The 22,381-nt window shown below is 43.3% G+C and overlaps 1 pseudogene; it reads right to left on the bottom strand.

Annotated features, from left to right (window-relative positions):
* Positions 1-1,672: 1,672 nt before the first annotated feature.
* LOC115357935 (cytochrome P450 2J2-like) lies at positions 1,673-22,094 on the bottom strand (annotated as a pseudogene).
* Positions 22,095-22,381: the final 287 nt, after the last annotated feature.

Below are 22,381 nucleotides of genomic sequence, written 5' to 3'. Positions count from 1 at the left end.
GCAACATCTCCACATAGCCAGCTGCCGTTTGACGCCTCTGCACAACCTGAAGCTCCATTGTTCCATTGAAGGAAAAAGCCCCCCAGATCATGATGCTGCCCCCTCCACTGTGCCGTGTAGAAAACATCTCAGGTGGGATCTCTTTGTAATGCCAGTAACATTGGAAGCCATCAGGACTGTCAAGATAAATTTTTTTCTCATCAGAGAAATAAAACTTTCTTCCCCCTTTCAATGTCTCATGTTTGGTGCTCTCGTGCAAACTCCAAACGGGCAATTTTGTGCCGTTGAAGGAGACGAGGCCTTTGAAGACGTTTTTTGTTCTTAAAACCCTTCTCTCACAGATGCAGACTGATGGTTATGGGACTGCAGTTGGCACTAGTGACAAGCTTAATTTGGGCCAAGGATCGTTCCGTGTCTTGACGGACGGCCAATTGGATCCTCCGGCTCAGGGCTGGTGAAATTTTTTTGGGTCTACCACTTGACTTTTTTGTTCCATAACCCTCAGGATCTTTTAGGAAGTTAAAAATGACTGTCTTACTCTTACTTACTGCGTCCAACCTCAGCAGCAATGGTACGCTGTGAGGGCCTTGTTGTTGGGCCTTGCTTATGCAGCTCAACAATCTGACCGCGTTCAAAGAGAGAAAGCTTTTTTGCCTTTGCCATCAGGAGGTCATGACAGTGTGGATACCTGACAGAAAATGACACTGAATCCACATTTTTTCGAAGATTTGGGCTTTTAAAGGCAGTGGTCTTAAACTTTTGATCAGCTGATGAACAGCCTATTTCAGTTTAATGGTTATTTGCAATAAATTGCTTACTCAAATTTTTATGTCTTTTATGTCAAATTTTTATGTCTCGACTTGTCTAAGCTATGTTAACCATTTATATTTCAGATTCCACATGTTATTCTGAAATTGCAGAGAAAAGGAAATCTGCTTCAAAAATCTATTATTTCACATGGTACCACATTGCCATCCAGTCACAGTTTTGCTCTGAGACAGCAATGTACTGTTAGTACATTGCATATATTTAGGGTCATTTTCAGCTCTGAGACAGCAATGTACTGTTATTACATTGCATATATTTAGGGTCATTTTCAGCTGGCTTTAGACAGTATTTTCCCCCTCATTGCATTTTCATGTGTTTGTTTTGTTGACACCCAAATTCATTCATTCTGTTAGCAATCACTTCCTAACTTCCTTCATTTGTTCATTCAGTCATTCAACATTTATTCTAATTAATTTATACCATATTCATCATTTCAGCTTTTTGTAAGGTCAGGAAATATCCCACACCATCCAATACCCATTTAGAAATCAGTCTGACACAGACTGATTTCTTCTGAATTGTTTAAGGCAGGGAGACGATACATGTTTAATAGTAGGTGAACTCTGGGATGCATTACTGCTGTTACATAAAGATACTATTTACAAAATAATTACTGAGAAAATAGACAAAAGAATAAATGTGCAAAAAGAAACTGCATATATAAGAGCCCATTTCTTATAGCTGTGGTGAGCAATTGACTACATGACTAATATCTGATCTCACATTACAAAGCCAACCCAAGCCCAATTTATCAATTTAGCCCTAAACGTGATAGAGCCATGGGAAAGTTCTCTAAAACCCAACAAAAATCTGTATGGTCATTGCTTCTTGGATTCCTTTTCCACTACTCTCGACACAGGGTGGCACAGATTTCATAGGGAGCTCGTGCCAGAGTAAACCCAAAGCAGAAGTCAAGCACAAGCTTTGTGCCAGCAGGCACGGAGATGGTGAACCGCTGCATGAAGGAGGTGAAGAAGAGGAAAATCTCCATCCTAGCAAGGTTCTCCCCCAGACACACTCGTTTACCTGTGAAAGAAAAAAAATCTTTTTGAAATAAGAAATAAATCAAATGGTTCTTTGACACTATCACACTGATCAGTGATAAAACGGTGGTTGTAATTCTCATCAGGTGTGTACAGGATGAAAGAAACTGTTGTGGTAACTAGGGTTGGGTATCGGTTGGGTTTTATACCATACTGGTGCCTACTCGGTATTTTTTACGGTTCCGGTGGTTAAACGGTTCTCGAACCAGTACTTAAAAAAACGAAAACACACACACTTTGTCAAAAAACAATACCCTTTTATTTCCAGGGCCAAATTGAACACAATATTAACTTAAATATTTAAACAATATAAATACAAGTAACATATGGTACTAATAAACTCGTGCCATTTGTGCGCAACTGCGGGGGAGGGGGGGTTACATTCGGGCTGCACAACCTGGTCGGGAATGTCTCGCGGCCCCGTACCGGTCTGCAGACCGGTGGTTGGGGACCGCTGATGTAGATTATCAAACACGGTGCATTGTTCGGCTTTGAAATAAACTCCATGTGTGCCAGATATTTCATTAAATTCGACGTGTTACCTCCCTTGCATGACATTGCTTTAAGGCATCTGTTGCGTGGTGTTGAGTCTGCATCCTCCTTAGACGTGAAATGTAGCCAAACCTTGGAGCATTTTGCTTTCGGCATCTTTATTGATCCTCTCACTATCAGTTCTGATCAACAAGTGTGCGGAGTAGTGGCACTGACGTCATGTTCAACAACCGCAAGTTGACGCCGGAACACCAGCGTTACTACCGTTTACGTCGGAACCGGTGCCCTATTGGCACCGCGTTTTGGTACCAAACCCTAGTGATAACAAAAGCTGGCAAACCGCTGGCATCACCACTGTGCCAATTGCAATACCTTACACATGAACAATAAATAAAATGAATGAATGAGTGAATAATTTTGTTGCTCCTCACCAGCAGAGAAAGGGATGAAAGCAGCTCGCTTCACAAACTTGCCCTCCTCATTTAGAAAGTGTCCTGGGTTAAAGGTGTATGGTGTCTCCCATTCCCTCTTGTCGAACAGCACCGAGGTCAGATTGGGAATTATTACAACACCCTGATGATCAGATTTCAATCAACACTGATTCAAATACAAAATGGTATATGAAGTGTGGTATGCTAATCCTTAATCATGCATATGTCTATAGTACACTGCCTGAGTAGTGACCTTTGGGACGGTGTAGTCTCCCAGCTGGATGTCCCTGTTGGTGCTATGACGCAGGCTGAGGGGAACTATGTTGCCCATCCTCTGGATCTCATGGATGACAGCGTCAGTATAAGGAAGATTAGCACGGTCCATCATGGATGGCTTTCTGGACTGTCCAATCACTCTGTCTATCTCTGCCTGGACCTTTTCTATCAAACAGAACAAGAACAGATAAGACATGTTTCATCAAGAAGGTTTCAGGGTACATAACAGACTTGTAGAACAACTTTCTAGGACTGCATGAACTGTGTCTTGTTGGATTAACTGTTGATTTGTAGCATTCAAGTTGTTGTTGTTGTTTTTTTTAAATAAATGAAAAAAAAACTTTACATGATCTGTTGAAGTTTGTTTTGCCAGCCCATTGCTAGTGCTCAACGCCTCAGTAATCCAAACAGACTTTAAACACAACTAAGAGATTTTATCCTGTCCCAGTGCTCATCGTAGGCTGCAGAATTTGTGAACAATCGTTCAACGATGCTGGACTGACGTGGTGTAAAGTGACTGCCCAAAACTATCAACAAGATTTAAATTAATGTGATGAGTGTGGATTTAAACACTACAAAACTGTTTAGTTTTTCCATAGTGAGAATTAAATTAAGAAAAATTTGCTATGCATGCCATCAAACAGGCCTGTTCAGTCTCCCCACCCTGAATCTCAGGGTACTTTGCCATGTAGAGGAAGGCCCAGCGCAGGGTGGTGGATGTGGTTTCAGAGCCAGCAACAAACAGATCCAAGGCACAAATCACCAGGTTCTCCTCACTGAAAGTGGACTCAGCATCTCCCTTTCTCTGAGAATACACAAATATGTTCATCATAAAATACTGGAAAAATACTTACATATCAATACTGTCCCAAAAATGTAGTCAAGCCAATACAGTAACAGCATTGTTGATGGTACTGCGGATTTGTTTTCAGGTCAGCCTTTTTAGAAAGTTCTTTGAATATGTTAATATTGTGCTTCAGTAAAAGCTGGTGGGCAGAAGGTCTTACAAGTGCTGCCAGAGAGGACATTTCACATTTAAGCTTTGCACTTCGATCACCACCTATGGATGGCTACGTTTTAAAAAATAATAATAAATAATGAGAAAAAAAAAAAAAAACATGCCAGTGTAAAATTTTGGCAGCGTACAGTTCAGTCCTGCCTGTCAAAACAAGTACATTTTTTTAAAAAAAATTCTGATCATTGTAAGCAGATCAAACGCCACTCAACAAGTTTATTGTCACGGCTATGTACCGGACACAAAAGCAGCACGCAGACTCGTCTCTCAGTTTACATTTTATTATAAACAGTGATGGGAGTAACGGCGTTACCAAGTAACGGCGTTACTAACGGCGTTACTTTTATCAGTAACGAGTAATCAAAGAAATTACTGTTTCCCCCGTTGTAACGCCGTTACCGTTACTGACAATAAAATGCGCCGTTACTTGCCGTTAATTACTACTAATACTTATTATTATTATTTTACTATCCTGTTCGAAAAATGTGCGTCTTGTGGAGAAAAAGCGGTGTGTCAATTTTCAAACCGGTCGGACTTTGCAGTTTTTCGTAACTTATCAACATGCATGGAGAATGAGCACAAATTAGAAGAATCGTCTGTGTTCTCCGACAGCAGAGCGGATAGTTTCGCTGCCTGTTGTACAGAAGACCACGGGTTCAATTCCCCATCCAGACTAGCTGATATCACTACTTTAAACTATAATGTGTTACCTTTTCAAAGTAACATGGCCAACACTGACAGTAGCTGGGTTTCCATTAGAGTTCTCATATTCTGCCCGAACCCGACCCGACCCGACCCGACCCGACATTTTCGGGTCGGGTCGGGCCTAAAATTTACGTGAATTGGGCGGGTCGGGTCGGGCTTCGGGTTCTGTGGGGGATTTTTTTTTTTTTAATAAAAAAAATAGAATTATGTGTTGTGTTATTGATTATGACGTTTCATTTTTATGTGACTGGTGGAGAGAGTGAGAGACTGGATTGGATTTGGAGGCTAAACTTTCAGTGACAGACAGACAACCAGCTGTGCGAGCGCAACGCAAACAAGTGAGAGAGAGTTGCAGCAGTATCCCGCTGTGCTGGCAGACTCGGCAGCAGGGACGGTTTCTGCTATGGGCAGTGCAACTGCCCAGGGCGCAATCTACTTGGGGGCGCACGAGAAAAAAAAAATCTCCAGTTTTCTAGACTATAGTAGGCTATTGACCCGCACATGCCGCGGCACCATCAGTCGGCATCAGGCGGGCCGGCCGCGGCACCGTCCGATACCGCGCCCACCCGTCAGGTCTGCCGGATTTGACAGGTGAGCTGCCTGATGCTGGCCGGTGCCGCGGCCGGCCCGCCTGATACCGACTGATGGTGCCCCGGTGCCGCGGCCGACCGGCTCTGCTAAATAATGGCGAATTTGGCGATTTTTTTTTTTTTTTTTTTTTTTTTTTTTTCGGGCTTTATCGGGCTGTCGGGCCTAAAGTTCGGCTAATTAGTCAGGTCGGGTCGGGCCTCGGGCTGGCCCAGTCGCGCCTGGGTCGGGTCGGGTCTTAATTTTCAGGCCCGATGAGAACTCTAGTTTCCATCCACCTATATTTATTCGCATTTTCAGAAATTGCGAAAAAAAAAAAACTTGGATGGAAACGCCAGAAATTCGAAAAACGGCCGAAAATTCGCAAAAAAGTTTTTACGCTTGGAGGGGGTGGATTTCTCAGCGTATCGATAAAAGAAAATGTGACTTTTTGCTGTGGAAACAGGTTTTGCGAATAAACGATGACTGGACCGGATACCACGTCACACTTCTACGCTACAGTCTTATTATTAGTTATTGTTACTATTATTATTAGTCTCTTATTCCTTATTTAGGATGGTTCGGTACGAAGTTAGCGCTGCCAAAATAGTAAGCAGACTTCTCCCAAGAGCCGACAAGTTCAGCAGGAATCTGTCCCTGATCAGCTGTTGAGTGTCAGCTGTGTTTGTTGTTGTTCAGTCGACACACAGACGCTATCTTATAGCGTCATCTCACGGCGCACTCTCCTCTCAATAATCGCAAAACAAAACTAATGGAAACAGGCATAAATTCGCATTTTCTTTTGCGCATTTTGACAAAATTCGCTAAAAAATTTTGATATATTTGGATGGAAACCCAGCTAATGATAGATGAAATTTGACAGCAATGTCCACACTGCAACAGCAACGCAAAAATATGTGCATTAATAAAATGATTTAAGAAAAGAAAAAAGTAATTATAAAAATTACTTTCCCCAGTAATTGAATTACTCTTCTGCAGCAGTAATTGAGTAGTAATCAAAATTACTTTTTTACAGAAGTAATTAGTAATTGTAACTTATTAGTTTTGTGAGTAATTGGTCCCAACACTGATTATAAAGTTCTTGTTGTGAAGAGCAGGCACAGAGGAGGAGCTGATAATAGGAGGATCAGGAAGTAGGAGGACTTTTGAGGCAGTAGAGGTGATAAATTGCACTGAGCACAGGTGTGGGCCCTTTTCCCACTTTCTTGCAGCAGATCCCTGCAATCCACTGGCAGCAATTGTTTGTCTGCGTGACCATGCTTAAGTGAGTTAAATAGCTGGAATGTTTATGTTGCATTATAATGATAGAGGTATGCCTTGTATTGTTTATTCGGATAATGGATATTGATATTTGTGTTGCATATCGTTTCATGTAAGCTTATACATAGTTTCTGTTCTGTTTAGATAAACCAGCACGGATTGTTGTCAGCCTCCACTCCTCTGATGCGATTGTGATGAGTAGATTCTCCTCCCCAGTCTCTAGTTTAGCCACACCCTGCAATCACTGATTGTCTGCAGGTGAGCCCAATCACTCCGAGCTCTCAAAGGTGGCTGTGAGCAGCCAGCAGCAGGGTTTGCCTCACTGACTCCACAGTTGAGGGACACAGATTCCAACTGAGGTACACATTTGTGTGGCTTGTGTGATTGTGTTGTTGGGGGCTTGCCTTAATGCGTCCATCATCTATGCAGGTGGTTGCAGGAATGGGAGCTGCTTGAAAGCATAGGTGTGTGCCAGATCCCCCTTGGATAAATGGTTTGGTCATAAAACTTGCAGGCCCCAGGTATGTTTAAGTTATTTTTGTTATGTTTTGCTTAATACTTTTATTGATATTTTAACTATTACAGTTGTTTATTGGAACAGGGAAAGGATGCCGGCCATGATTTAGTTGTTGCTGTTTCAAAGGCGCGCTGGCCACTGCTGTTTTTGCCCCTCCACAGATTTTTGTGTATGGTTACTGTGTTTATTGTGGATTAATTTTTGATATTTGCTTCTGTCAATTTATTGATTTTGTTGTTTTTTTTGTTTTATAAAAAAAAACAACTCTGTGGGGTTTTGTTAGTGTCAGTACAGGTGGGCTGTTGTATGCTTGCAGTTAGTGGGTCACTGGGTGGAGGGTCTCTGTCTCCCTTTTTGGGGTCTTATTTGCATGTTTGAGTGTATTTTAATTCTTGTGTTCTTTTGTTTTGCAGTGAGTGTGTGATCTTCCCTCTCCCGTACCTGGTGGTGGTGGTGACTCCTCCTCTCCCTCACTCCCCACTCCTGTAGGCTCCTTGTTAATTCCCCCCCTTCCTGTACTGGTACTCCTTTACCTGTAGCTTTACCTTTTTAGCACAGTATAAATATATACATATATTTTTGATAATAAATTGTATATTTTTAAATAGGTTTAGTCTTGTGAATTCTTGAAATCTAAAAGTAGACTGGTGCATAAATAAAATTAAGGTCGAAACTGGAAACTCGTGTCTCTGCTTCCCTTTTTTTTCTTTGTACTATAAGAACCTGTGAAAGGGGGTATTCTCTAGGTGAAAGTCCTAGAGTGGCGTTGTCACCTTTGTCGTCAGGGCTTACAGTTGCCCTTGTTTACTTTGGTATTTATTACTTTGAGTTTGATGTTCACTTCGAGATTTCATATATTTGGATATTTATAACTTAGACTTAGCTGTTCAGTAAAGCAGTTGCTAATAAAGTCAAAGATTGCTCATTTCCAAAAGTGTTTCGTGTTTTTTCGTGGGGGGGGGGGGGGGGGGGCACCATCTGCACTCCTCCATGTTTAATCATTTTATTTCTTTATACAATCAATTAATCAATCAAGAGGGAACCACATTTTAATTTCATTATACAACCTGTTGTATAATGACCAATAAACTTCCTTGTATCCTTGTACCTCTCCACCTCCAGATCCTGTATGCTGAGAGCTGTGCAACCCTGACTGCAAGTGACCACTGCAGGCTAGCTGAACTGCTTCGGTCATACAGTGATGTCTTCTCTACAGGGCCCACCAACCTTGGCCGCACCAACCTCGTGCAACATGACATCCTAACTACTCCAGGGCCACCTGTGAAGCAGCAACCCCGCAGAATGGCCAAGGATAAGCAGATTGCAGCTGACCAGCAGGTACAACAGAGCCTGGAGGCAGGCATAGCCCAGCCCAGTAACAACAGCTGGGCTGCACTAATCGTCATGGTGCGTAAGAAAGATCGGAGCCCACGCCTCTGTGTGGATTACAGGCCCCTTAATGAGAGGATTGTTAAGGACCTCAGGGTACTGGCAGGTGGAAATGACCCCCAGGGCCAGCAAAGCTGCTGCTTTCTGCACCAGGAAGGGACTCTTTGAGTGGAACGTGATGCCGTTTGGGCTCTGTAATGTGCCAGCCACATTCCAAAGGCTCATGGATCGTGTCCTGATTGGGCTGCAGTGGGAGACGTGCTTAGTATACCTTGACGACATCATAATCCTGGGGTAGAACATCACTCAGATGTTGGAGCGGCTCGGCTCGGCCAACAGGCTGCGGGAAGCCAATTTAAAGTTGAAACCGTCCAAATGCTGCCTGTTTCGGGAGGAAGTCTCCTAACTGGGACACATCGTCTAAGCCAAAGGTGTTGCCACCGACCCCGAAGAGATCCAGAAGGTGAGCAAGTGGCCCACACCCTGCAACGTTTCTGAGGTGCGCCAGTTTGTCAGCCTGGCATCCTATTACCGACGTTTTGTGAGGGATTTCACCACCATTGCCAAGCCTCTTCACGAACAAAAAGTATGCACGCTTTAACTGGACAGCCGAGTGCCAGGAAGCATTAGAACAACTGAAACTCAGACTGACATCAGTGCCTGTTCTCGTTTACCCCCTCAACCATGGCGAACTCTTCCTGGACACTGATGCTAGTGACTGGGGGATTGGAGCCGTCCTCTGTCAGATACAGGGGGGCGAGGAAAGGGTCCCGGCCCTACAGGAGCAGGAGATTGTCGTGCACGGAGCAAAACTATTGCACCACCAGACGGGAGCTCCTGCAGGGTTTTCCCTGCCTTATAATTTCTTAGGCGCACCGCCTAGACGTTTTCACCGACCGCCTAGATCAAATAAACGAGGAAAGGGGGAAAAAACGCACATCGATATATTCAATCTGCGGCTCCTTTAGGAATCTGTTGTTGATGCTAGCTTGGATTGTCCGGGGGGAGTTAGGCGGGTACTGGGCCATACGTCATGAAATACTGACAACGGAATTAACCAGTCACTGCAGAGAATAGTTTCTGCTTGAACGCTGAGAGGATGGCTTTCAGCCGCAACACATCCGCTGTAGGCTAGGCGGTGGTGGAATGTATGAATCGCCTAGTGCGAAAAACACAAGCTCGCAAATACCAGTGATCCATTGGCCATTTGGGTGACTTGTGTGAAGCGTGCAGATTAGCCAAATAAAACGGAATCTATTTTTAACGCGGAATTTGGCATAACAGCTGCACCGGCACCGCACGAGCCAAAGGGCAGAGAAACTCTCCAGGCTACAGCAGCGCACTGACATAGATTGTGAAACAAAGTGAAGAGTTGCCACTCCGCTATATTTTCACTGGCTAACAGCAGCACACTGGCTTAGCTTGTCTATTCAGAAACAGAAACTGGCGGAGTATGATTTCCAGGTGCTCCACCGCCCATGAAAACACCACCAAAACGCCGATGCACTGTCCAAGAGACCCTGCCATAATTCCTGTCCTTGCACCGTGTTGGAGCCTGACCTTAGTGGTGACTGGTGTCAACATAAAGAAGTCCAGTGTAACCTGACCAACAGCCCAGCTGAAAAGATCCTTGTAATAACTCCCCTAGTGTGTCCTCCAGTGGGGGTAGTTAGGCGGGTCACCAGCTGTGAGCACAACCAAGCCACATCGTCTGAGCCATCTCCAGCTGCCGCCTGCAGCAACGCCAACTGCTACCATTCCCTGTCTCATCCGAGCATCAAAAGAGTGGATGAGTCATCACAGGTTGATCTCTTCAGTGGTTGGACACTGGACACTTAAAGCAGCGCAGATGACTGATCCAGACCTAGCACCTGTGTGTAAGTGGATTGAGGAGGGGAGCCAGCCAGCAGCCCCGCCACCAAAGCATATTGGGTGCAGTGGAAACGGCTGTATCAGAGAGATGGGATCATACTAAGAAGGTTTTACTGTGCTGAAGGAAGTGTGTTTTATCCCCAGATCCTGCTGCTGCGTGTGTACCGCACCTCTGTGATGGAACAGATGCATGATGGTCCACTCGTCGGCCATTTTGGAGTGGAAAGGACACTGACCCGCCTTAAGACCCGGTACTTTTGGCACAACATGAAAGATGATGTCACACTTTGGTGCCGCACCTGCACCAGTTATAGGGCCCGCCCTAAGAAGACTCCTCAGGTAGCCATGGGCACTGTGAAAGTGGGCGCTCGTATGGAAAAGATTGCTGTTGACATAGTGGGCCCTTTAAATGAGACTGAGAGACACAATCGCTTCATACTTGTGGTTCAAGACTACTTCATTAATAAGTGGGCTAAAGCAGTCCCCAATGAGCAAGCAACCACAGTGGCTGAGAAGATTGCCTCCGAGTGGGTGTGTAAATATGGAGCCCCAAACTCCCTGCATAGTGCTCAGGTCACAAATTTTGAGTCAGCTGTTTTCCAGGGAATGTGTGAACTGCTTGGAATTGAAAAGACACGTACCACTCCTTGGAGCAAGTCAAGTGGAGCGCTTTAACGCCACTCTCCAGAAAATCTTGGCGGCCACCGCTGAGCGTTGCCACTTGGATTGGGATGTGATGATTGATGATGATGGTTGGAGATGCAGTATGGCACTTGGTTAAGAATACCAAGAGAGTGAAAAACAAAGTACGGAAGTTTCTGCCTTCCTACAAGGGTCCTTTCTTCGTGGTTGGTGTGCTGGACAACCTGGTCTGCTGTATCCAGAAGAGCCAGAGAGCCAAGATCAAAGTAGTCCATCACAACAAGCTCAAGCCTTACCACTCCAGGACCCCGCTGGACAACGGCTGGGTTCTCCAGAGCGCTGACACCTGGGCACCAGTGGAAGTGCCACCCCCAGCATCGGACAAGAGCTCTGCCGACATCAGTCCCCTGAACTTATGGGACACTCCATCAGAGACTGAGGATGCTGCTGCAGGAGTCCCTCAGGTCCTCTCCTGTTAACCACCAGCTTCACCAAACATCGCCCAGCCTCCAGGCAGCTCCGCCTGGCCTCAACTGGATGAGGCTGGCAATCAAGATCCTGGAGGGGGACATGTTCAGCGTCCTCCTTTGTCATTCACGCCTCATCAGAGACCCCAGAAGGCCCGTAAGGCCCCAGACAGGTTTGGGTGACTGGCTTGGTCACTGAACTCTGTAAGAACACTACAAGACATTGACCTGAGATAGGATGTACACGATATTACCAAAAGTATTCGCTCACCCATTCAAATGATCAGAATCAGGTGTCCTAATCACTTGGCCTGGCCACAGGTGTATAAAATCAAGCACTCAGGCATGCAGACTGTGAAACAAGACATTTGTGAAAGAATGGGCCGCTCTCAGGAGCTCAGTGAATTCCAGCGTGGAACTGTCATAGGATGCCACCTGTGCAACAAATCCAGTCGTGAAATTTCCTCGCTCCTAAATATTCCACAGTCAACTGTCAGCTCTATTATAACAAAATGGAAGCGTTTGGGAACAACAGCAACTCAGCCACGAAGTGGTAGGCCACGTAAAGTGACGGAGAGGGGTCAGCGGATGCTGAAGCGCATAGTGCAAAGAGGTCGCCGACTTTCTGCACAGTCAATTGCTACAGAGCTACAAACTTCATGTGACCTTCAGATTAGCCCAAGTACAGTACGCAGAGAGCTTCATGGAATGGGTTTCCATGGCCGAGCAGCTGCAGCCAAGCCACACATCACCAAGTGCAATGCAAAGCGTCGGATGCAATGGTGTAAAGCACGCCGCCACTGGCCTCTAGAGCAGTGGAGACGCGTTCTCTGGAGTGATGAATCACGCTTTTCCATCTGGCAATCTGATGGACGAGTCTGGGTTTGGAGGTTTCCAGGAGAACGGTACATTTCAGACTGCATTGTGCCGACTGTGAAATTTGGTGGAGGAGGAATTATGGTGTGGGGTTGTTTTTCAGGAGCTGGGCTTGGCCCCTTAGTTCCAGTGAAAGGAACTTTGAATGCTTCAGGATACCAAAACATTTTGGACAATTCCATGCTCCCAACCTTGTGGGAACAGTTTGGAGCGGGCCCCTTCCTCTTCCAACATGACTGTGCACCAGTGCACAAAGCAAGGTCCATAAAGACATGGATGACAGACTCTGGTGTGGATGAACTTGACTGGCCTGCACAGAGTCCTGACCTGAACCCGATAGAACACCTTTGGGATGAATTAGAGTGGAGACTGAGAGCCAGGCCTTCTCGACCAACATCAGTGTGTGACCCACCAATGCGCTTTTGGAAGAATGGTCAAAAATTCCTATAAACACTCTCCTCAACCTTGTGGACAGTCTTCCCAGAAGAGTTGAAGCTGTAATAGCTGCAAAAGGTGGACCGACATCATATTGAACTCTATGGGTTAGGAATGGGATGGCACTTCAGTTCATAGTATGAGTAAAGGCAGGTGAGCGAATACTTTTGGTAATATAGTGTAGGTGGATCGCTGCCCTTCTCAGAGAGAAAATAAAAAAGGGAAACTGAACCAGGGTGTGGGCGGATCGCTATCCTGTTCAGTTAAGAAAAAAAAAAAGTTCAGAGTTGTATTGTTTATTGTTATATTGTTGTAAGTTATGACTTAACACTGTTTAGGTTTGTAAGTACACTGATAAATACACAGGCCTTGTCTTGATGCTGATGCGATATTGGGTAATGAGTAATGGTAAGCACTGTGGCTGCATTTTACCATTCCAACACCCTCCATATACATGTATTGTGATTATGGGAGTAAACAGGGAAAAAAAACATGAGGATTTAACTTGTTTCAAATGTCTAACACTAATATTTCTATTGCAGAATCAAATGTTGGAGAGTAAGTTGAGTCTGCATTCATGAACACTTTATAGACATTGCCCTTCTGTCTCTACTTGCCTTCCATTTGGGCGGGACCCATCCAGGGACTATGGTGAAAATGGTCTATATAAAATGTTCTGTGATTTCCTTCATTAATGTATGTGACATTGCTGGAGTGATGTTAAGGGTGTAATCATTATCCAGAGTGGGGGTAGTGTTATGAGCCAGGCTCTTATTTTGTATGTGCAACCTGTTTTGTGTGATGTGTCAGCATGGGGTGCTGGTCAGTCAGTGTGTGTGCATCCGAGGGGAATGGAGGTGTGTGATTTAGGAAGCCGCAGCCACAGTAAGAGTTAAGTTACACAGTGCCTTAAGTCTCTCAAGACTGTTTATTTTATGTTTTTTTCCGTGTACACAGTGGTTTTGGTGCCGAATAAAGTGTTGGTCGCCATGGCAGAGTTGACCCATTGTAGTTTTGTTGTTGCCACTGCGAGCCAGGCTAGTTTAAGTTATAGTTAGTTAACTAGCCATCCAGAGGATTCTTACTACGTTTCGGAACCGAGAAGCTGGAGAGGTAACACAGGGAAACAATCTGGCAATGAATGGAAGTGGGGCTGGAACTTATATAGCGGAGCTGATGAGGTGAGGAGCGTCAGGTGTATACCTAGGTGCGGCAGATCAGGCTGATGAGGAGGTGTGCTTGATGAGAAGGCAGCAGACCAGAGCTGGGACAGGGAGAAACCCCAGTGCAGACCATCCGGCCCGGCATGGACCCTGACATTTATTTTCACTCATGCTGCATAAAAAGTTTAATTTCACATTGAGACAGTAACTGAAGCTTTCTGTTATCACTCACCATTTGAATCTCCATCAGATAGCAGTCGATGTAGTCTCTCGGCTCTGCAGGGTTCCAGTCCTTTTTGTGTTGTTTAATCTCAGATCGTATCATGTCCTTCACTCCAAAACTGCTGGAGTGTCTGATGTGGCCCTGGCAAACGTTTCATCAGCAAAGGGAAGGCGTTGTAGAGCTACAAAATTAGGTATTAAAAACATGATGATGAGAAATTTCAGCAAAAAAAGGATCAAAGAGTTTCTCATTTATTTGTGGTAACCTGAACTGTCATTGACTATTGGTGGTGTTGGTCTACCCATCTATAAATCCCGTTTCATGCATCTTGCACATTTTCGAAATGTGTAATACTGTCCAGTCATCTTGAGCTGGTTAAAATGTATTTTACTTGCCTGTGCCCAAATAGAAGTTGCACTCTGAAGAGCGCTGTCAAATCTCTTAATGAGTTTTATGAACCTCTCGTCCTCATACTCAAAGCGATGACCAACAATAAGGGAGCAGATCATGTTGGACACAGCATTGTTGATGATTAAGTGGGGGTTAAAGGGTTTGCCTGGACAGGTAAAACAAACAATTTTATGTAAATGGTCTATCTGTTAATTATTAAATGTGTAACTGTTTATCCCCTTTATTTACCTTTCAAGTCAGCGATGCTTTTACCAGAATATGTAAATTCATCCAGAATGGCAAGTTCCAGGGATTTCCTGCCAACTCCAAAGTATTTGAGGGTCGAAAGTGAAAAGCGCCTTTGCTGCTTCCATAAATGTCCATTACTGAAAATTAAACCTAATGGGAAACATACAGGGATTGAACAAACTTGTTGAAAGTACATAAAAGCTTATAGGATAAGTGTAATGTATGCACATCCCTTAGTGGGTGCTGTATTGAGGCAGAAACAAAGTTATGGAGGAAAGTCTGCATAATATGTTTTATTCTTACATTTCGATCCCAGCTTGGGATCTATGACAGTTTACGTTATATGAAAGGAAAACACACTCATTTATACTCTTGTTTTCTGTTTGAACACACCTGATCCATCACAGCAACAGCATAAATTGGCTTTTTGGTAGCTATGGTTTGTTATCAGGTCGATGATTGAGGTGCACCACTGGCTTGGGGCATGTCAGGAGAATGCAAGTAGTAGGTAAGTAAGTCAATAAAAACTTTTTTTTGTATACAACCTTTCACTGAGCAAATGTCACCAAGTGCTTCACAAGAGTAAAATAAAAACTCAAAACACATACAATTACAAACCTGACACTTTGAGGCAATAGAAAAGCCTGTTTGAATAAGTGAGGTTTTTTTTTTTTTTTTTTTTTTTTTTTTTATTATTATTATTTTTAAAAGCTTCAACAGAGACAGCAGATTGTGTCTCTGAAGGAGGGGTGTCCCACATTGTTGGCACCACAACGTCAAATGCACAGTCATCTTTTGTTTTTAGTCATGAGTGAGGGACAACCAGTAAGCCCTGGTCACAAGACCTAAGTGACCTACTAGTGATATCAGGATGGAGCAGGCAGGTGCCTGACTGCAGGGCTTTTTATGTGATAACAAGGATATCTTAAAATGAATCCTAAACTTGATAGGAAGCCAAATGGACAAACATAAAATGTGTGTGATGTGACTCATCTGGACTTTGTCAACAGCCTTGCAGCGGCATCATCTGAAGACAGCCCACTGATGACTCACTGAGGCAGGTGAAAAGGGAATTACAGTAGTTGGGATGACAAAAGGTGTAAATAATCATCTCTAACTCATGTTGTGAAACAAAAGATCTGAGTTTTGAAATGTTTCCTCATGTACTGGCCAACAATTTAATAGATCCCTTTACGTACGAAAATGTATATGTCCGTTTCAAACGATGTTACCGTCACAGCCCACATACTTCCATGTGTCCTTTATGTTGGCATGGATGTTAACCAATATATCCACCAGGGGGCAGCCCAGAGTCAAAACTTTATGACAACATCAAACTCACATTTAATTCCCTTCCAATCTCCTCCCAGCTGTTCTGTATCATTTGTTTATTCCAGTGTCCAGGAGAAGTAGCATAATAGAGATGTTTATAGTTTCTAACCAACTCACACAGCCTTTCCTCAAAAAGTTCCGCCATTCTTATTTCTTGTGTCTCACTAGAGCTACATATCGGCAGTGTTGGGCAGTAGCGGCGTTACAAGTAGTGACGGTACAAGTTTAACTTCATTTCTCAGTAGCGTGTCCATAACGTCGCTGTTTTCTAAATCAAACAGCTTTTTAATAGCGAAACTTTTTTACTGATCAATTGGCAAAGTAGTGTCCACAGAAGCTACATTTTCCCAGGCATTTCTCAACCTTAAACACAGTGGAACTTTTGCTGCGGTTTGACATCTAACCGGGAGCAGCAGGTGACGTCACCGCCGCTCACGGACCTGCAAGTGTAGCCGACAGATGGTCTTCTTTGTGACGTCACATACCTGTGCTAACTGTCTGCTGCAGGTGATGACGATGACAGAGGAGAAGGAAGATGACGATGTTGTAAGACATCTCTCTCTCTCTCTCTCTCTCTCTCTCACTCACACACACACACACACACACACACACACACACACATCACATGCCATTTTTTTTTGCCAAACTGTTACTGTTGGTAGCAGGGTTTTTTCTTTTGCTCCTGTGGTTTGAATCAACTTATTGAGTTTTAAGGTCATTTACACTTTGTCCTCCAAATGGGCCCTAATTTTAGCAGACATGCAAACACAGGTGTGCACACATACATACAGACACACACACACACACACACACACACACACACACACTAACATATACAGTACAGGCCAAAAGTTTGGACACACCTTCTCATTCAATGTGTTTTCTTTATTTTCATTACTATTTACATTGTAAATTCTAACTGAAGGCATCAAAACTATGAATGAACACGTGGAGTTATGTACTTAACAAAAAAAGGTGAAATAACTGAAAACATGTTTTATATTCTAGTTTCTTCAAAATAGCCACCCTTTGCTCTGATTACTGCTTTGCACACTCTTGGCATTCTCTGGATGAGCTTCAAGAGGTAGTCACCTGAAATGGTTTTCCAACAGTCTTGAAGGAGTTCCCAGAGGTGTTTAGCAATTGTTGGCCCCTTTGCCTTCACTCTGCGGTCCAGCTCACCCCAAACCATCTCGATTGGGTTCAGGTCCGGTGACTGTGGAGGCCAGGTCATCTGCCGCAGCACTCCATCACTCTCCTTCTGGGTCAAATAGCCCTTACACAGCCTGGAGGTGTGTTTGGGGTCATTGTCCTGTTGAAAAATAAACGATCGTCCAACTAAACGCAAACCGGATGGGATGGCATGTCGCTGCAGGATGCTGTGGTAGCCATGCTGGTTCAGTGTGCCTTCAATTTTGAATAAATCCCCAACAGTGTCACCAGCAAAACACCCCCACACCATCACACCTCCTCCTCCATGCTTCACAGTGGGAACCAGGCATGTGGAATCCATCCGTTCACCTTTTCTGCGTCTCACAAAGACACGGCGGTTGGAACCAAAGATCTCAAATTTGGACTCATCAGACCAAAGCACAGATTTCCACTAGTCTAATGTCCATTCCTTGTGTTTCTTGGCCCAAACAAATCTCTTCTGCTTGTTGCCTCTCCTTAGCAGTGGTTTCCTAGCAGCTATTTGATCATGAAGGCCTGATTCGCGCAGTCTCCTCTTAACAGTTGTTCTAGAGATGGGTCTGCTGCTAGAACTCTGTGTGGCATTTATCTGGTCTCTGATCTGAGCTGCTGTTAACTTGCGATTTCTGAGGCTGGTGACTCGGATGAACTTGTCCTCAGAAGCAGAGGTGACTCTTGGTCTTCCTTTCCTGGGTCGGTCCTCATGTGTGCCAGTTTCGTTGTAGCGCTTGATGGTTTTTGCGACTCCACTTGGGGACACATTTAAAGTTTTTGCAATTTTCCGGACTGACTGACCTTCATTTCTTAAAGTAATGATGGCTACTCATTTTTCTTTAGTTAGCTGATTGGTTCTTGCCATAATATGAATTTTAACAGTTGTCCAATAGGGCTGTCGGCTGTGTAGTAACCTGACTTCTGCACAACACAACTGATGGTCCCAACCCCATTGATAAAGCAAGAAATTCCACTAATTAACCCTGATAAGGCACACCTGTGAAGTGAAAACCATTTCAGGTGACTACCTCTTGAAGCTCATTGAGAGAATGCCAAGAGTGTGCAAAGCAGTAATCAGAGCAAAGGGTGGCTATTTTGAAGAAACTAGAATATAAAACATGTTTTCAGTTATTTCACCTTTTTTTTTTTATTAAGTACATAACTCCACGTGTTCATTCATAGTTTTGATTCCTTCAGTGAGAATCTACACTGTAAATAGTAATGAAAATAAAGAAAACACATTGAATGAGAAGGTGTGTCCAAACTTTTGGCCTGTACTGTATGTACACTTTCCCCCACATTAGTATATCCACACCACCTGCTTTGTGTCATTATGTGAGGCATGTTATGTGTATTTGTTGCCAGGGTTTGTAGCACTAAAAGCAGAGAGAGCTCAGTTTCATCAGCTATTGAATTTGACATTTTTTTTGACTGACAGTTTTATTGATCACTAAGAGCAATGACTTGAAATGAAGTTAATTCAATGTTAAAAAAAAAAAAAAAAAGTAGCTTTGATGTAGTTCAGCTCCATGTTGTTATTGTATTGTAGCTTAGCTTGCTACATTTCTCTGGTGGGGAGCTTCAGTGTAGTGGACCTTCATTTAATGTACAGTAACTGGTAGCTTAGCTCACTACATTTTACAAGTAGCTTGCCCAACACTGCATATCGGGTAGTGACAGCAACACTGCCCCCACGGTTTCTCGTGGTACTGCTCCGTTTGGCCCATATCCATAAGCTTTATGGAAACGTGCAGAAATTGGACGAAATGAACGCGGAGCACAGACAGAAGGCTCCGTCCGTATCCGTATCCGCATTTAACGTTGAGCATAAATGAGCCTTAAGATTAGACTGTACAGCTGACGAAAGAGATTCAATACACTGACGCCTTGAGAGTTGTACTGTCTGAAGCAACAATGAGTCCTTCAGTCTTGTCTGTGTTTGGCTGTAAAAGGTTGTTAGACATCCAATCCAAAATGACAATCAGACAGTTGTGCAAGACAGACAGTTTGTTGGATTTATCAGGCTTGAATGAAACATACAGCTGAATGTCGTCAGCATAACAGGGATAGGAATTACCTTTAAACTTGCCTATGATATGACCTAAGGTTGCCATATGCAAAGCAAATAATCTAGAACCCATGACTGAGCCATGGGGCACACCACAGTTTCAGACATGTAGGGGCCAAGGGACACAGAAAAAAAACTGAAACATAGGGGAAAAAAGCACTCTAGGGTGCTCCCAGACACACCTACCCAATGCTGAAGCCGTTCAATCAGGATTATGTGATTTACAGGACCAATAACTGTGCGAAGATCCAGTGGCACTAAAACAGAGCATTCACCCACATCAGAAGACATCATTATGGCAATGGAGACTCTGAGAAGAGCTGTTTCAGTGAGATGTTTGGCAAAAGGTTTCTCCAAAATGTTTGAGATAAGTGGCAGCTTAGAAATTGGCTCAAAATTTTTGAGAGAAACACTGTTGGAGACTGATGTACAAGTTGGATAAGTGTGTACAAGGGAGTAAAAGAAGGGATCAGTTTAGCCCTAATGTCATTTACAAAGAAAGAGAGAGTAGGATTGAGAGAAAGGGTTTCATAAATTTGTGCCTGAGGGTGTCACTAAAGCATCACCAGAGTTATGAGCTCACCAAAGTTGAAATGGTTCATTGTCTGGGGAGAATGAGTGCACTCTCCAGATTTAACGGCAGTCTGCCCAAAACATTATGAGAAACCAAGAAACCTTGGCCTCAGGATGGTGCTACAGGAAAGGTTGTAGTTTCATCAGAATCAACAGGAATCTTACTTTGGAGAGTGTGAATGCACTTACCAAATATCATGGCAATCCACTGATTAGATTTAGAGGTATCTTGTAAGCAGACTTGACATTTGTCTGAGGGTGGTGCCTCAGGAAAAGACATGATGTCACCAGAGTTAACAAGCTTCATTTTCTAAGGACTATGAACATGTCATCCAAATTCCATGGTAATTGGCTCAATGTATTTTGGGATACTTTGTTTTGATATAAAGTACTGAACAGACCGATGGAAATGCCTGTCAGCAGGGCTTACATTTTTGACATAATCATAATGGTTTACCTTTATTGATGTGTATGCTGTTCATTACTGCTCTGGTTTAGATAACTTTGTTTTCTGTATTTTTCAAGAAGATGATTAAGACCACCAAGATTCCATGCCATTTTTTTTTTAAACTTGTTTTTTTATACTATTTTTTGTCATGTACCATGTTGTCTTATATTTTAATTGATATATGTATATTATTGTGATGGCCTATACCTTTAATGATGCGTCTGATGATTGGCCAATGATCAGTATTCTGTCTCTGCTGACTGTTGCTTTGATCGTTCAGTTGCATTCGGACAGAAAACATAGTATAGTATTTTTTACAGAATAAATGTATCTTTTATCCTTTCATATAATTTAACTTGACAAAGTTTGCAAATGATGTCGTCTGAAAAGGGTGTATGTGGAACAGGTTGTGCTTTACTGTGGGGATATTATTTTATGTAAAATTCATTTTGTTTTATCATTCATTGTTTTAAGCCAAACTGAAAAATAATTTTGCAATTCATGGACAACTTTAAGGTACTGAGTCAATAAAGGTTACTTGGAAGGTTTTGAAAATTGAAAATGCCCCCTGCTACCGTCACATTTACTAATATATTTAATCAACTGGGGTCTGTTTAACCCAGCAATTTAAACACCCGGAAAATGGTTATAATAATAATTATTACCCAAGTTTATGTGTCAAGTACTTGATGTGTCTTTTTGACAACCTAAATAGCCATAAAAAAAAAAAAAACATAACCTCCTCCACTCACCTCCCTTTATACATCAAAGTTCTTGTGGGAATCATGATTCTCCCTCCCAAATGTCACATTAACTATCAGTGGATATCACACTACTACATTGTGGTTCTGTTAGGTGAGGGCCCTAAAGCAGGGCCCTCAGTATTCCTATAGATTGTATATTCAGTGTTAAACAACCGCAACAGCTACAATATGATAAGCCTGTCTCACCCAGGTTGAGGAACATATCCACCTGAAAAGGAAGTATTGGGCGGTCTGCCAGGCTGTCTCCCTGCGTTACCAGAGCCTCCTTCACGATCTGGAAACCATTCAACACCACCATCCATGTCTGTCCCATTCTCAGGCTGTACACATCTCCATATGTCTCTGCTAACTGTAAAGAGGTGTGAGACAAGAGCAACAGCATGAGTCTCACCTGTTGAAGATGTGGGCATGTGAATGGAGAGGAAACAAAAGTTCATGGTTAAAGTAGCTTCAGGTATACATGGTACAGCCAGGAAAAAGAAAAAGATTATCAAGAGGTGGTCTAAGATGCATTATCTGTCTAAGATAGATCTATGTTAACATATATAAGAGGGATTGGATGGTTAATTAACAAAATCATGTGTCACATCAATCAATCAACAGTCAACAGCTGTGACACAATTTGATAACTTTACATCCAGCCTGTGATGTTGTACCTGAGTCAGAGTCTTGTGGGCCCTGTTGAAGTCCACAGTAAATATGTTCCCCACAAATGGCAATGCCCAGGGTCCAGGAGGGAAGCTGCTGGGCCGACGGGTCTTGAGATAATCTGCTATGAGGAGGAAGAGCACAGTGAAGAGGAGCAGACTCTGGATGTCCACCCAGTGAGCAATGGATCCAAAGACAGAGGACACCAAATCCATTTTGCAAACAAGAGTTTTTGTAGCTCAGCTCTGTTAAATGAAAATTGTTTTTTAATCTTGTGTGACTTTTGATGTTGTAACGCTCTACCACAGAACACAGGTCTGTTGGAATAACATTTACTGGACTTTGACCTTGTTGTTTGAGGACGTCACATATGCCTACCTTAAACGCTGTGAATCAGTTACCTTTATTATAACATAATAATAGAACCTTCAAGCTTAATTACAGGGTATGAGAACATATTGTCCAAAGTCAGCAGTTAACAAAGCTTCAATTTTGAGTCAAC

Source organism: Myripristis murdjan, chromosome 4, assembly GCF_902150065.1.
Source record: "Myripristis murdjan chromosome 4, fMyrMur1.1, whole genome shotgun sequence".
Classification (NCBI taxonomy): Eukaryota; Metazoa; Chordata; class Actinopteri; order Holocentriformes; family Holocentridae; genus Myripristis; species Myripristis murdjan.
This window is presented reverse-complemented; position numbering and strand designations above follow the sequence as displayed.